General features: G+C 39.0%; 1 protein-coding gene across 1 annotated transcript in view; it reads right to left on the reverse strand.

Moving 5' to 3' along the window:
• The window catches only part of rhobtb4 (Rho related BTB domain containing 4), a 53,937-nt gene extending 42,762 nt beyond the window's left edge, over window positions 1-11,175 (reverse strand). Inside the window, exon 1 of the mRNA XM_057357225.1 lies at window positions 10,318-11,175. The gene's annotated coding sequence lies outside the window, so the exon portion shown is untranslated. The remainder of the gene's footprint in view (window positions 1-10,317) is intronic.
• Window positions 11,176-12,630: the final 1,455 nt, after the last annotated feature.

The following is a 12,630-nucleotide window of genomic DNA, read 5'->3' on the forward strand; positions in this document are numbered from 1 at the left end:
TGAGGTTGTGTGCAGAACATTCAAACAAAGATAAGGTTAAGAAAAACAACACAGATTAAAAAAAGAGAAAGGGGGTTAAAAAGTGTAGAACGATGTACAGGAAGTGTAGCTGAGCAGAGCAAAAGAGAAAGAAACATCTCTATATGTGGTATGTGTATTTCTGGCCTGTGTAGTAACTGTTTGGCAGCATCATCACTTATTTATCATACCAATACAGCCTATTGGAATCCTGAATCTTGAAAAGGCGAATAGACAGAAAGACAAGTCTGGGACTGAGTGTGCTTACAGTGTGATGGTGGGCTGCAAAGAGGGGGCAAAGGAGAATGTGTGTGTGTTTGTGTGCATGCATGCGTGTGACTAGAGAAGTCAGCTTGTTTTCACCAGACTTTATCTCCACAGCATTAGGACAGGCCACACTGTCTTATCAACCCACAATTTCAAGCTCTCCAAGTATGTCAGCACTGGGAGTTCAGGCCAGTCAATGTGCAACATGTGACCTACTTACTGTTCTGATTTATGTACATGACAACTTTCCCCCTTAATACGTAAACAGTGCATTCTAATATAATCGTCTGTTCTCACAAGAAGCGTTTTGAAAGCTGACACATCCTTCAACTTTATGCTCTGCTCTCAAGTGAAGGTCAGCGATCAATTGACACCTTCATTAACAGAACACCTTTGTCCTCCTTACAAGACATAACTCTTCCATCCAGCCCACTAGAGAATGAAGTGGAGCTTTTATTTGTGTGATGGCAGCTACATCACTCCTTATTGCACACAACAGGCCTGAAGAGATGTCCAGGGATAAGAAGTTTGAGGGCTTGGAGGTGGAAAGAGGTCAACAGATGCCCTGCATTCCTTCCTGACATAAAGCAGTTTGATGAAGAGTGATCTTGACTATGCTTTGGATCTGGTGAGCCTTTGGATGTCTGACCAGCAAAGCCTCATTATGATTGGGCTATCAGAATCCATGAGCCACTGGAAGTTCAGATGTGATTCTGATAACCTCTGCTATGCGGTTCCTGTCATCAATGAGTGAGATCTAATCTTATTGTAATTCAGGAAATAAAAGTGCCGCCCCTCTTAGCAGGATGTGAGATGTGCGTTAAATGTGCACATCTTTAAGCACAACCCGCTCAAATGAAGAGGTTAATCTCATTAAGCCTTTACTCACCTGTTTAATCATAGAGCTACACCAGCGCTGAGTGCACTAGCGCACAAGCTTCTTTCAAGATAACCAGGCCAAATCTGCCTCGAATTAAGTGATAATGTAGTTTTGCAAGTATAGCATATAGAGTGGAACTATAATGACGGAGATGAGTCAGGCTATAGCAGAGAAACATTTTCACAAATGACGCTCGCACTGTCATACAAGGATAATGAAAGTCATCTTCATGGCTAGAGTTTCATTAGATGCAACTCATACTCTTTTGTTTTTGATACCTCATTACATGCCATTAACACCCATAACCAGTTGTCTATGAACACTTGTGTCCTATGGCACAAGCTTCTATGATTCTGAGGAAGACTTAAAGTCCCCAAAAAGTTTTTAAAGTTTTTGACTTTTACTATAAATATTGACAAAATTAACATTTAGAAGATATAAGGGTCACACTTTATTTTAAGGTCCAATTCTCGCTATTAACAACACATTAACTACGACTTTTGCCTCAATAAACTCCTAATTTGGTGCTTATTAATAGTTAGGTTTAGGCATTGGGTAGGATTAGGGATGTAGAATATGGTCATGCAGAATATGTGTTTATAAGTGCTAATAAACAGCCAATATTCTAATAATATGCATGCTAATAAGCAACTTGTTGATAGTGAGAATTGGTCCCTATACTAAAGTTTTACCGGTATAACTTACAATCTCTCACTTTCACCTAAATAAATGTTTGACCAATCAAAAGCTCTTTAGAATCTAGTGGGGAATCTTAACAATTGTCAGCCGCATGTTTAAAAAATCTTTGTAAGATTGACTGGAAATGACAGGTTCTTAAATTTAAAGACTAGAATCTTTAGACATTAAACATTATCTGCTGACTGTAAACTCCTACTGGGACCTGCACTATTAAAAATAAAGGTGCTTAAAAGGTTCTGTCACAGCTATGAATCTAAAAGTTTTAAGTGTGTCTCTGGCTTTCTGATAATTCCAACAGTCAGACCTCAGGAATACTATCGTGACCTTGGTGTATAGATACTGTACACCTCAGGCTACATCTGCGAAGCGTTTGTCATTGACTATTTCAAATAGTTGGAGATGATGGAACATTTCATGGTAAAACTTCAATGCGGCGACAACATAAACAAAATTCTACCATCAACTTAAACATGGAACAAAATAAAAGTCACAGCATGCAATCAGTCAAATTCATGGACATGGGTGTATTCTGTATGTATTGTAGGCAAGCATAAAGTATTAATAAACATAAGGTAATCATAGGACACACCTAGCTTAATATATTATCTCGGTGTATTCTCTATGTATGTCTAAACCAGTATAACGTGATATTAAAGAATGTGGCATGGATTCACAGGTTGATTAAACAGTTTAGCATACCAAAGTTAGTTACCAAAACAAATATTTTTGAATCACCTCAGGCCAAACTGTAATCTGACTGTCCACCTCTGGGGAATGTGGAAATGAACAACATCAGTGTTATTCTGCTCGGTGAGAACCTAATGCGGGTGAAAACGAGTCTTAAACACCTATCTGCTTCTGTGTAAGAACCAGTCAGGGAGAGAAATAAACCTTAGGCCAGAGAGAGAACTTGATCTTGTTTTCAATGGCTCACATTTTTCTGTTGCTCCATTCCACTTTATCTCTTTCTCTCTCCCTCTTTGGGCTGGGGGCTTTTAGAAAGAACAGGAAGTGATTTTGTTGAGATAACTGTTGACTGTGATGCTGTAACTGCCTTGGAATGTATTGTCACACAGTGTGGGTTAGAAGAGAAAAAAAAATTAGACCCAGAAATAGAACAATAGTTGTAAAAAGAGGAACTACTATGTACACAAAACACAAGTTCATAGAGTTTATACACAAACATATGCGCACACAGCAAATTGACTGTCTGGCACCTTGCTGAACACTTAAAACAGCATCTCCAACGAGCACTGGAACAATCTATATTGATGTTATTTATGGGCCTGTCACATTAGGCTCCTATTGGCCAAACATAACCAATCACATGTCATTACCATCACAACACCAGTGCAGTGGCTTATGTGGGATGGAGCAAAACCACTGACAGCTTTGATCTAAAACTTTTTGAAGAACAATTATCAATCGATTGTTGTTGAACTGGGGTGTGTTAGCTATGGTGACTGTCACTGAAATGTACTGATGCACAAAAGCCAAGGCATAAAGATTGGGAGGAACCACATTTTAGTGGTTTGCCAGATAGTAATATACACCCTTTCAGGTTTTTGTTAACTGACTCGACATTAAAACTAGCTCTTCTTGAAAAGACAATTGGATGATTTCATTAAAGGCTAATGAATGCCAACAAACTTGTTCATTCTAAATCCGAATGTCAGTGTTTGTATAGTCTTTGTTGGATCAGTGTGAATTAGCCTTAAACAGAAATTAAAATCACAAGACGATATTTTGAAGAATGTTGGCACAACATCAGAACAACAGTGGCCCCCATTGACTTTCATTGTACAGACACAAAACCACATTTTGAGACACACTTCTCAAAATATCGGCTTTTGTGTTCCATATACATGTGTTGAACAACATGAGGATGAATAAATAATGATTTAACTGTTTATTTTTGATTGATCTGTTTAACACTGACACCGTGTCCACACTGGACGTGGTGCGACCATAGACTGTATAAAAGATGGACAGCGTGACGCCACTTCCTTCCATTGTAGTGAATTGATCGTAAAATGTCCGACGACGGGCGCTGACATGTTACGCAAAAATGTCAGTTTGGAGCCCGGGCATGCGCAGGAGGAATCGTCAGTGGAGCCAGAGTCTGCGCAGTAGTGAGCACGAAGTGCAGCGTGATATTAAGGTCCTGCCCATATTCCCTGATGACTCAATCGTAAACGAAGTTACCGCACCCCTTTTCTATAACATCTTATAACTAACTAAAACCAAACTTATTAAAAAAATGAACACTTGGACATACATCAACGTGATGAAAACTGACTAAAATACCAGAAAACATCTTTGGAAAAAAATATTTGAAGTGTAATTGGATTTTATAGTGTGGCTCTTGTCCCATTTGTTTACATGGAGAGGGCAGGTTTATGACCCGTACTGCAGCCAGCAACCAGGGGATGATCAAAGGGCCAGCAGCTTCACTTTTCAGGACGTGTGAGACACCCCTGGGCGCGACAATCTCATTAGAACAAGCCATGTGTCGTGTTACGACGCATCCAGTGTGGGCAAAATGTATTATTATATGGGTTCTAATAGGTTCTATTGTCTTTTGTTGCATCGCGCCGCGTCCGGTGTAGACACAGTGTAAGGATTTTACACTTTTATGATGTGTACTGCTGCCCCCCAAAATATTTGTAACATTTTTAAACACGTCAAGTCACAGTTAAAAAGTTTAATTATCACTTATTTGAATTGATACGGTTACAAAATATCAAACCAAGTGGCATCTGTAAACAAATGATGCTTATAATTTTCTCCTGAAGTCAAAAGACTACTAAATAATCCCTATACTAATTTCACAGCTGTGACCAAATGTAATATAATAAAAGAATTGTATAGTTCTGTATAATGTTTCATTGAAAAATGCAAATAATTGAGTAAAAAAATTAAGTATTATATTTACCTTAACAGTGGCACTGTGTAGTGTGCAAATCCCTATTACAATATTCACTGAAATGAATGCCAGCAATGCAGCAAAATATGAGCTGAATCAGCAAGAAACAGCAATGAGCGGTTGCTTGCCAAACATGATTTTACCATACCAAGATAACTTACTATATTAGTTTGCTTCTACTTGGTCATGTAGCCTATTAGAGATGTTCAAAGCAACAAGAACACATAACTGCAGCTAAACTGTAATTTGTGTTATGTTTCACAATCTAAAACTTCTTTTGTTAGTTGTCATTATTAAAAGGTGTACAGTCCATGCCACTCGGCTTAAAAGGACAATTATTTATTTATTCATTCATTCAAAATGTCTAAATACATCCAAATAGTGTCTTAAACTATATATAACAGCTAAGATTGATACTGTATTGTGTAACATTATTCTAAGAAATTTTGTCTTTTGTGCTTTGTTATGGAAGGAATTACAGCAGCAAGCAGTTTCAAGTTGTGGGTTTTCCTACCAAAAATGCCACACCAGACACTCCCTGCAGTACAGGTTTTTTTCTGCTGACTCACTTGTTGTGTTGGCAAACTATACTCTAATGTATATCCTTCTTATGAGATCACCGATCATGTTGGGTGTGCTATTTTGGAATGTGGTTAGCAAGCAGTTAAATTGGTTACTTTGCTTTGGCAGCTCAAAAAAAGCAAACAGATTTATACTGTGGTGCATTTGTGTCAACATGTGTGTTCCTGTATCATGTAAATTGTATAGCAGTAAAAACTTTACTAAATTAGTTATTTAATTTAGTGGTAAAACAAGTACTTTAAATTATGTGATTGATTTTATCTTAAGTTTTCTGTTCTCTTCCTCACACAGACACATGAACATACGAACATGCCCATACGTACATGCAGCAAGCATAGGAGTATAAACAAGGCCTCCTAATTCTCTTTAAATGAATCCCACACCTACCCAAAATAGCTTTAGGAAAACTTAAGGGAGTCATAATGTCTTGCATGTGTAACAATTTGGAAAAGATGGTAATTCAAACCGTGAAGGAAGCATGAACATTTCTGTGACGAGGGAGGCGGGACGAGAGCCGTGAGAGAACGAAGCGAGGCCGGTGGCGCGAGTGATAATGAGTGTCAGCTGTGCGTTACACCGGTCTCGCATCTCTCACGGAGGAGCTCCGGAAGCATAAGAGGAGGAGCGACAGGAAGGCACGACGAGAGAGGACCAGGCCTGGATTTGTTAAGTTTTAGTTATGTTTGTGTAGCCTGCAGTCGACCGTGAGGTGGCTGTCGGCCTTTTACTTTCGTTTTGTTGTGCGTTTATTTGATTAAAAGTTTGTTTAAAGTTCGCCGGTTCCCGCGTCCTTCCTCCTTTTATACGAACATTGTTACAATTTCATTCTATTACCTTCACCGAACCCCCAGTTGATCCACGGTGTCTTAAAGCAAAAGAAACTGAAAAATATTTTGCCCCGACTAGTGTTGTCACAAATCACAGTGGAAGAAACAACCCAAATGCAGGCAGGCAGTGAAGGGCTTAATGAAACAATACTTTAATAACAAAAACACAAACAAAACACCCTTGATGGGGAAAACAGAACTAAGAGCTGAATACAAAACAAAAGACTTCCCACGAGGGGGCAAAACGAAACAAGAACAGTAAAAACTAAACTAAAGGACACGACCAAACGTCTAAACTCAACACATGACAAGGGTAGAACACAACACTCACAGAACACGGGCACGGCTAGGGACAGGACAATCTACAAGCAAAACACAGGACATCCAGATACGTAACATTTTACAATACACAAGCACAAGACAAAGAAACATGAGGGCATTTATAGGTAAGACAAACGAAGGATAACAAGCGAGGGCAGGTGTGGAACATTAGACACGGAAGGGAAGCAATACATGAAACGAGAGGGGCGGGGCAAATGACGAGACACGAGAAAACACATGAGAAGTAAAAACAAACAACTCATGGCTTTCTCACATAAAACCTAAGGGCTCTGTCCCGATCCTGCCACATGACTAGAAATTCATAAACAAGAAGGTAGGACCGTGACAAGTGTTGCTTTTGGATCTGGCTCCTGTTTAAATATTACTCTGCAGAAGCCTCGTAAGTCAAAAGAAAACAAACTAAAAACAGTAAAAACAGGACAGTTAATAGTCTGCTCCATATTATGCAAATAGAAAATTAAAAATTTGAGGTTATTTTTAAATCATCTAGCTACCCAAGGCCTTTTAGAAAAAGCATATTCTTAATGTTTCTGTAAATGTAATGTGAGATCTGTGTACATACTAAAGAAAAGTCGGTGGCAATGCAAATACATGTGATTTGACAAATCTGTAAATGACTTGTAAGTGAATGTGCATACAGATTAATGTGACTGATTCGAATAGCACTACATGGCCTACTAGTACAAGAGCCAATAGACTAACATTTAGTATAATAGAATGCAACAGTTATTCTCACCATTTTAGTGGTTTTAAAAGTATTTTCCATTTTATCCAATCGTTCACATTGAAAAAAATCTCAAGAAAGGGTTTTCTCAAGAACCTTACCAAACCAACCAGGTTTAAGACGAATCACAAAATTACAAATTTTACTTAAAAGCAAACAAGCATTTTAAAATCAGAGAAAGAGCCAAACAGTACAGTATAAAACTAGTATATAACCCCTTAAACTTGTTAAACTGAAAACAATAATGTAAGATGAAAATATGTATGTATCTTAAGGCAATGATTTCAATCTCCTGTAGTAGCGAGCAATTCTGGGTGACTGGGTTCATGCTCCCTAAAAGTGTCAATAGTTGTGCAATATGCAACTCTGTTTCCATGGATCTCAAAGTATACACATATGAACAGACAAACAGAAAGCAGAAAAGCGAAGTATCTTGCCTACAGGGAGCATGGCAGTGGACCGTATTACTGAATAGTTCCAGCGAACACCTCCTCCATGTACTGCATGAAACATTTTAACATGCTTAAGTCACAACAAAGCAGTAATAAATGTAACTTGAAAAAAAGGAGGAAATCTTGCTTTTTCATAATATTCTAATTATTGTGTAAGAATATAACCCCGTCCCTGCATGTACTGTAAATACAAAACAGATTTGTGTCAGTCAAGCCTCTTTTTCTATCTAAGTGGATGGTTGTTGTCTAGTTTAAACAAACAAACAAAAAAAAATACAAAACCCTTTGCCTCTGTTTGGCTACATGCGAAAGGGCTATGAGACCCTTAGCAAAGTTACTCAATAACAGAGAGTGCTCAGATTCTACATTTCTTTTCTCTGAAAGGTCCCTTCTCAATATATTACTAAGACGTACAGTTGTTACTTACTACTTTACTCATTTTTCTACTACCCCTATCTCCATTACTGTCTTGTGATTACAGCCGGGAAACTGTTATTGTCTCTATATTGTCCTTTTCAAACAATCTTTTTGTATGCAGCTGAGATCCTCCTTCCCACAACCCCTTGCATGTTTTCCTGAGGATCTACTCTTTTCTTTTTCCTCCCATTCCCTCTCTCCTCTCTTTTCTCTTGCTATCGGCCTGCTGTCCTGGCCTCAACTTTCTTTGCATACTCTCCCGTTTCAAAAACAACTGTGAGAGCAGCCAAAAACGCAGAGGGAGATAGAGCATTGTACAATGACCATCTCTCTAAACTACATTTTTCCAGCACAGACGGATATCATGTGCTTTGGGGAAAGATGTTTGCTTTTCTCCATATTCGAATATGCATGTGCGTGCGCGTGTATACAGAGGTCAGTTGCTCGCAGTCACCAAGAATGAACAGCATTTAATCTCACGTGTGCGTTCAGAATTCAGAATTTGCCCTTGTAGTTTCTAAATATGCACATCTGTATGTATTCCTAAAGGGAGTTGGGATTTGGATGGCTCTTTTGCCCGTTAAAGAAACATGGGGAATGCAGAACACCCCTCCCTTTCCTCCTTGTGTCAGGCCATAGAGAGTACAGAACGGAGTTAAAGATGTTGCTCAATAAACTGCCCCACAGTCTTATATGGCTCCCAGCTGTGTAGAGCTGGCCAGCTCCTTGGTGCTTGAGAGGCCTGGAATGTGTGGAGTGCAAGCATTCTGGAAAGCTCAAGTCACCAAGAGTCTCGGAGTTGGAAAGAGAAAAATGAGAGAGAGACAAAGATAGAGAGAGAGAGAGAGAGAGAGAGAGAGAGAGAGAGTGGGTGGCAACAAGCTCTACAATATGCCTCACCCAAGCAACAGTGGTTTTAGTTCCACGAAGAATAAATGGGTGGGAAAAGCATGTAATTGTCTGCTTTTACTGTCTTTTGTTTGACAACACAAAGCCAGTTATTATTCATTTCTTTGCTATTTTCTTTAAATACCATTGTATTGTCCAAACAATGTGGGCACCCTCAAATCTACAGATATGAATGTGCGAGTTTAACAATGGCAAATTTCATTAACAGAGCTGACACAAATCAGTCAGCTCAGTCATGGATCCAGATCAGATCATAAAAGTTATCCAAATGCCTAAACCAAATGGATATTACAACGAATATCTGTCTCCATTGTTTAAAACGACCTCAGTTACTTTTTAAATAAAATTGAAATGTAATCTAATAAGTGTAATTAAATCGTTATTATCATGCGTTTATTCTTGCATTAGGATTTTGATTCATTATAAGAAAGAACAGAAAGGTGCGGTGCGGACTATGACCGGCAGTGAGTGTTTACGCAGCTGTGTGAACTCCCCGAAAATACAATTTATGTGGAACCATATGAATTCATGTAGCCTAAGTGTGACGCAGGCCGATTTGCCAGGGAACCATCGAGATTTCCCCAGCTGTAAGCGTGCCCTACGTGTGCAATCTATAGAAATCAGGCGATATTATACAAGTGACTCGTGGGCACTTATTGATACAGTTGACAAAACAAACATTGGCTGTGTTTCAAAAAATATTGAGCTGTCTATTTGTGGGCATAATTTCAACATGCAACATTTTGGTAGGCTATTATACGCGCGTTGCAAGACCCAGAACGCGCCAATGATGCCTATAAAATGCCTCCTAGGTGGGAAGCTCGCTCTTTTTAAAACACTGCCAGAGCATGGCAACAGTCATCCTGAAAAGCGACTTCAGGCATAGGCAGTAAGCTCTTGGAAGAAATCGCTTAGGAGTGAAAGTTGCACTTGACTTAACGTGAAGACATCGTCCTTTTTGGAAGTGACAGTTATAGGTAAGCTGGAGTTTTGGCATAGGCTACGTAGCATAACATTACACGCACAGTGCATGTATGTTTACCTCAGAAAAAACAACTATGTACACAATAATGGCACAAAACTTAGGCTATTAGGCTACAGCAGATTGACAGAATAGGTTTCTGAAGTCACTAAAGTTAACAAAACTAAACTATTACAAAACAAACCATAACCTTCTCGATATGCAATGCACACACCCGAACCAAAACACATGCGACAAAACACGTAATCATTTTGGAAACTAAAGAAGTTTTCTGACTGGGAATAACGCTTACCTTACTGTGATTTCTCCTCGGGAATCTTTCGGGATGCACAGCTCGTCAATACGTTCACTGCTTTTAACTTTATAAAACGAGACAGCTTAGCGTCCTTTTTCCAAAACGATAAATACAAATCTGGCGTTAGTCATTGAGTTTGTACAGCCCAAGACTCAGTGGTATAGTTGCTGAGCAGCAGTTCTGACGGTCCGGGGATCGCAGGACTTTGGGTTAAGAGCGCTTCCAAACAGACAAGAAGAAATGTGTTCGTATCGCCCAAATCTGCAGACGCCTTTACTGAGAGGGTGGATATTGTGGTGCTGATGCGAGTTGTCTGTGTCGTCCGTTTGCTTTTGTCACGCCTTTGAAGAACGATCTCTTCACTTTACTAGAACTCTGGAGGAATGCACTTCAGGATATCCAGATATTGTAACGCATACTCCAAAAACAATAAAGATTATAAGATTCTGTGAGTGTTCGCAGCTTTTTTGAGGTAGTGACTAACCCCGAAAAAAATCCAACCTCGGTCATTAAATAGTTGGGTGAGTATTTACATGAACGTTAATGTAATACAGGGATGTAACTTTTATTATTCGGTCCGTAAACGTGCCCGAGTTGACTATGGGCGGACAAAAAAACTACATGCCTGCGATTCCTTTGTCTCCTGGAACACATCCTCCCACCCCTCAAACATGTGAGCTGCCTCTGTCACACAGCGCTGGTGATCACCGTATCGCCTCCGGTTGCCTTTTGCCCCTAAAGCCCGACTCTATCTCGCTCTAGCTGTTGTCGTATGCTGTCGCGGTGTCCACTTGCTGTCCTGTCAAATCCACTGACGAGCGCCAGAGCCTATTAACAGCGTGACGACACTGACACTCACACTACAGCGCCACTCCCATCCATTCATAAAGTAGAGCGCGTGGACAGCGGCGTCGGTTTCAGCTCACAGATTTAAAATCGAGCACGTGATGAGCAGGAAAGGTTGGTTATGATGATGTGGTCAAACATGTGTTTTATACAAAGACAACTAAACTTTACATTTAGTTGTATTTTCATTAATATACAGTTTAAGAAAACGCTTAAGAAAACAAGATGTGTGAGGATATTATGTCGGCCATTCCTGTCAATTCATTCATTTACATTGGTCAGCAAATTTCTTCCTCATTCTTCCACTTATTCAGTGTCTTCCTCTATGAAAAGTGGCTCCTCTATGCGTGACTGTAAATGTTTACAGTTTCAGGACAAAATAAATAAAAGGAATGTGTAAATATTTGAAATATAAATATCATCATTGTTATTATCAAAATATTAAGAGGATGAACACAAAATATTGCAAAGGAATTAACTGCAACTCTAAATGCTGTGAATTATTTAGGTTGATTAAGGATGAGTAGTTGTTGTCTTTTTGAACAGAATAGGCCTACTCTGTCAATAGTTTAAAATACATAAAGACACCAGAAGCTCCACAATGGCTTGCATATATTTTCCTAATTTAGTCAATAATGTTTGTGACATACAGATTTGTCATGTAAATGATGTTTTATTAACAAAGTTCGGGAGGAGCACGTGCAGATAACTAACCCGGCTGGTTGGCTATGACCAATCTCACCAACCAGATAATTAACGACCCAAGTACGGGCACATATCGGCCCCGGGGCCCGCTCACCGTCCCTCATTATCCGTACTTATTATCTGCGAGGCGAACTCGTGAAATAGAAAAGGCAGTGTAACAGAGGACACATTCACAGGTGAGCAGTAAAATACTATGTAAAACAAAGAACTACGTATACTGTGCTGTAGCTCTTGTTGATCTGTTAGAGTGCCTCATACGGTACACAACATAAATGAATAAAAAAAAAGAAGTGAAAGTAATTAATATACAGTGGCTTGCAAAAGTATTCATCCCCCTTCATTTTATTCACATTTTGTTATGCTGCTGCTGCCTTATCTTAAACTACTTTAAATGATTATTTTTTTACATTAATCTACACTCCATGCACAATAATGACAAAACAAAAAACAGATTTTTGACATCATTGCAAATTTATTAAAAATAAAAAACAAAAATAAGTACATTGCATAAGTATTCTGGGACACTTGAAATTTAGCTCAGAAGCATTAGTTTTGCTTGTTGATGTTTATACACTTCGAGTGGAGTTAACCTGTGCCAAATTCAATTGAATAAGTATGATTTGAAGCGGCACATACCTCTCTATAAAGGGTGCAACAGCTGAAAATGCATATCAAAGTAAAAACCAAGACATGAGGTCAAAAGAACTGCCAGTAGAGCTTTGAGACAGGATTGTATCAAGGCACAGATCTGGGGAAGAC

The sequence above is a fragment of the Triplophysa rosa genome, linkage group LG2, assembly GCF_024868665.1.
Source record: "Triplophysa rosa linkage group LG2, Trosa_1v2, whole genome shotgun sequence".
In the NCBI taxonomy this organism is placed as follows: Eukaryota; Metazoa; Chordata; class Actinopteri; order Cypriniformes; family Nemacheilidae; genus Triplophysa; species Triplophysa rosa.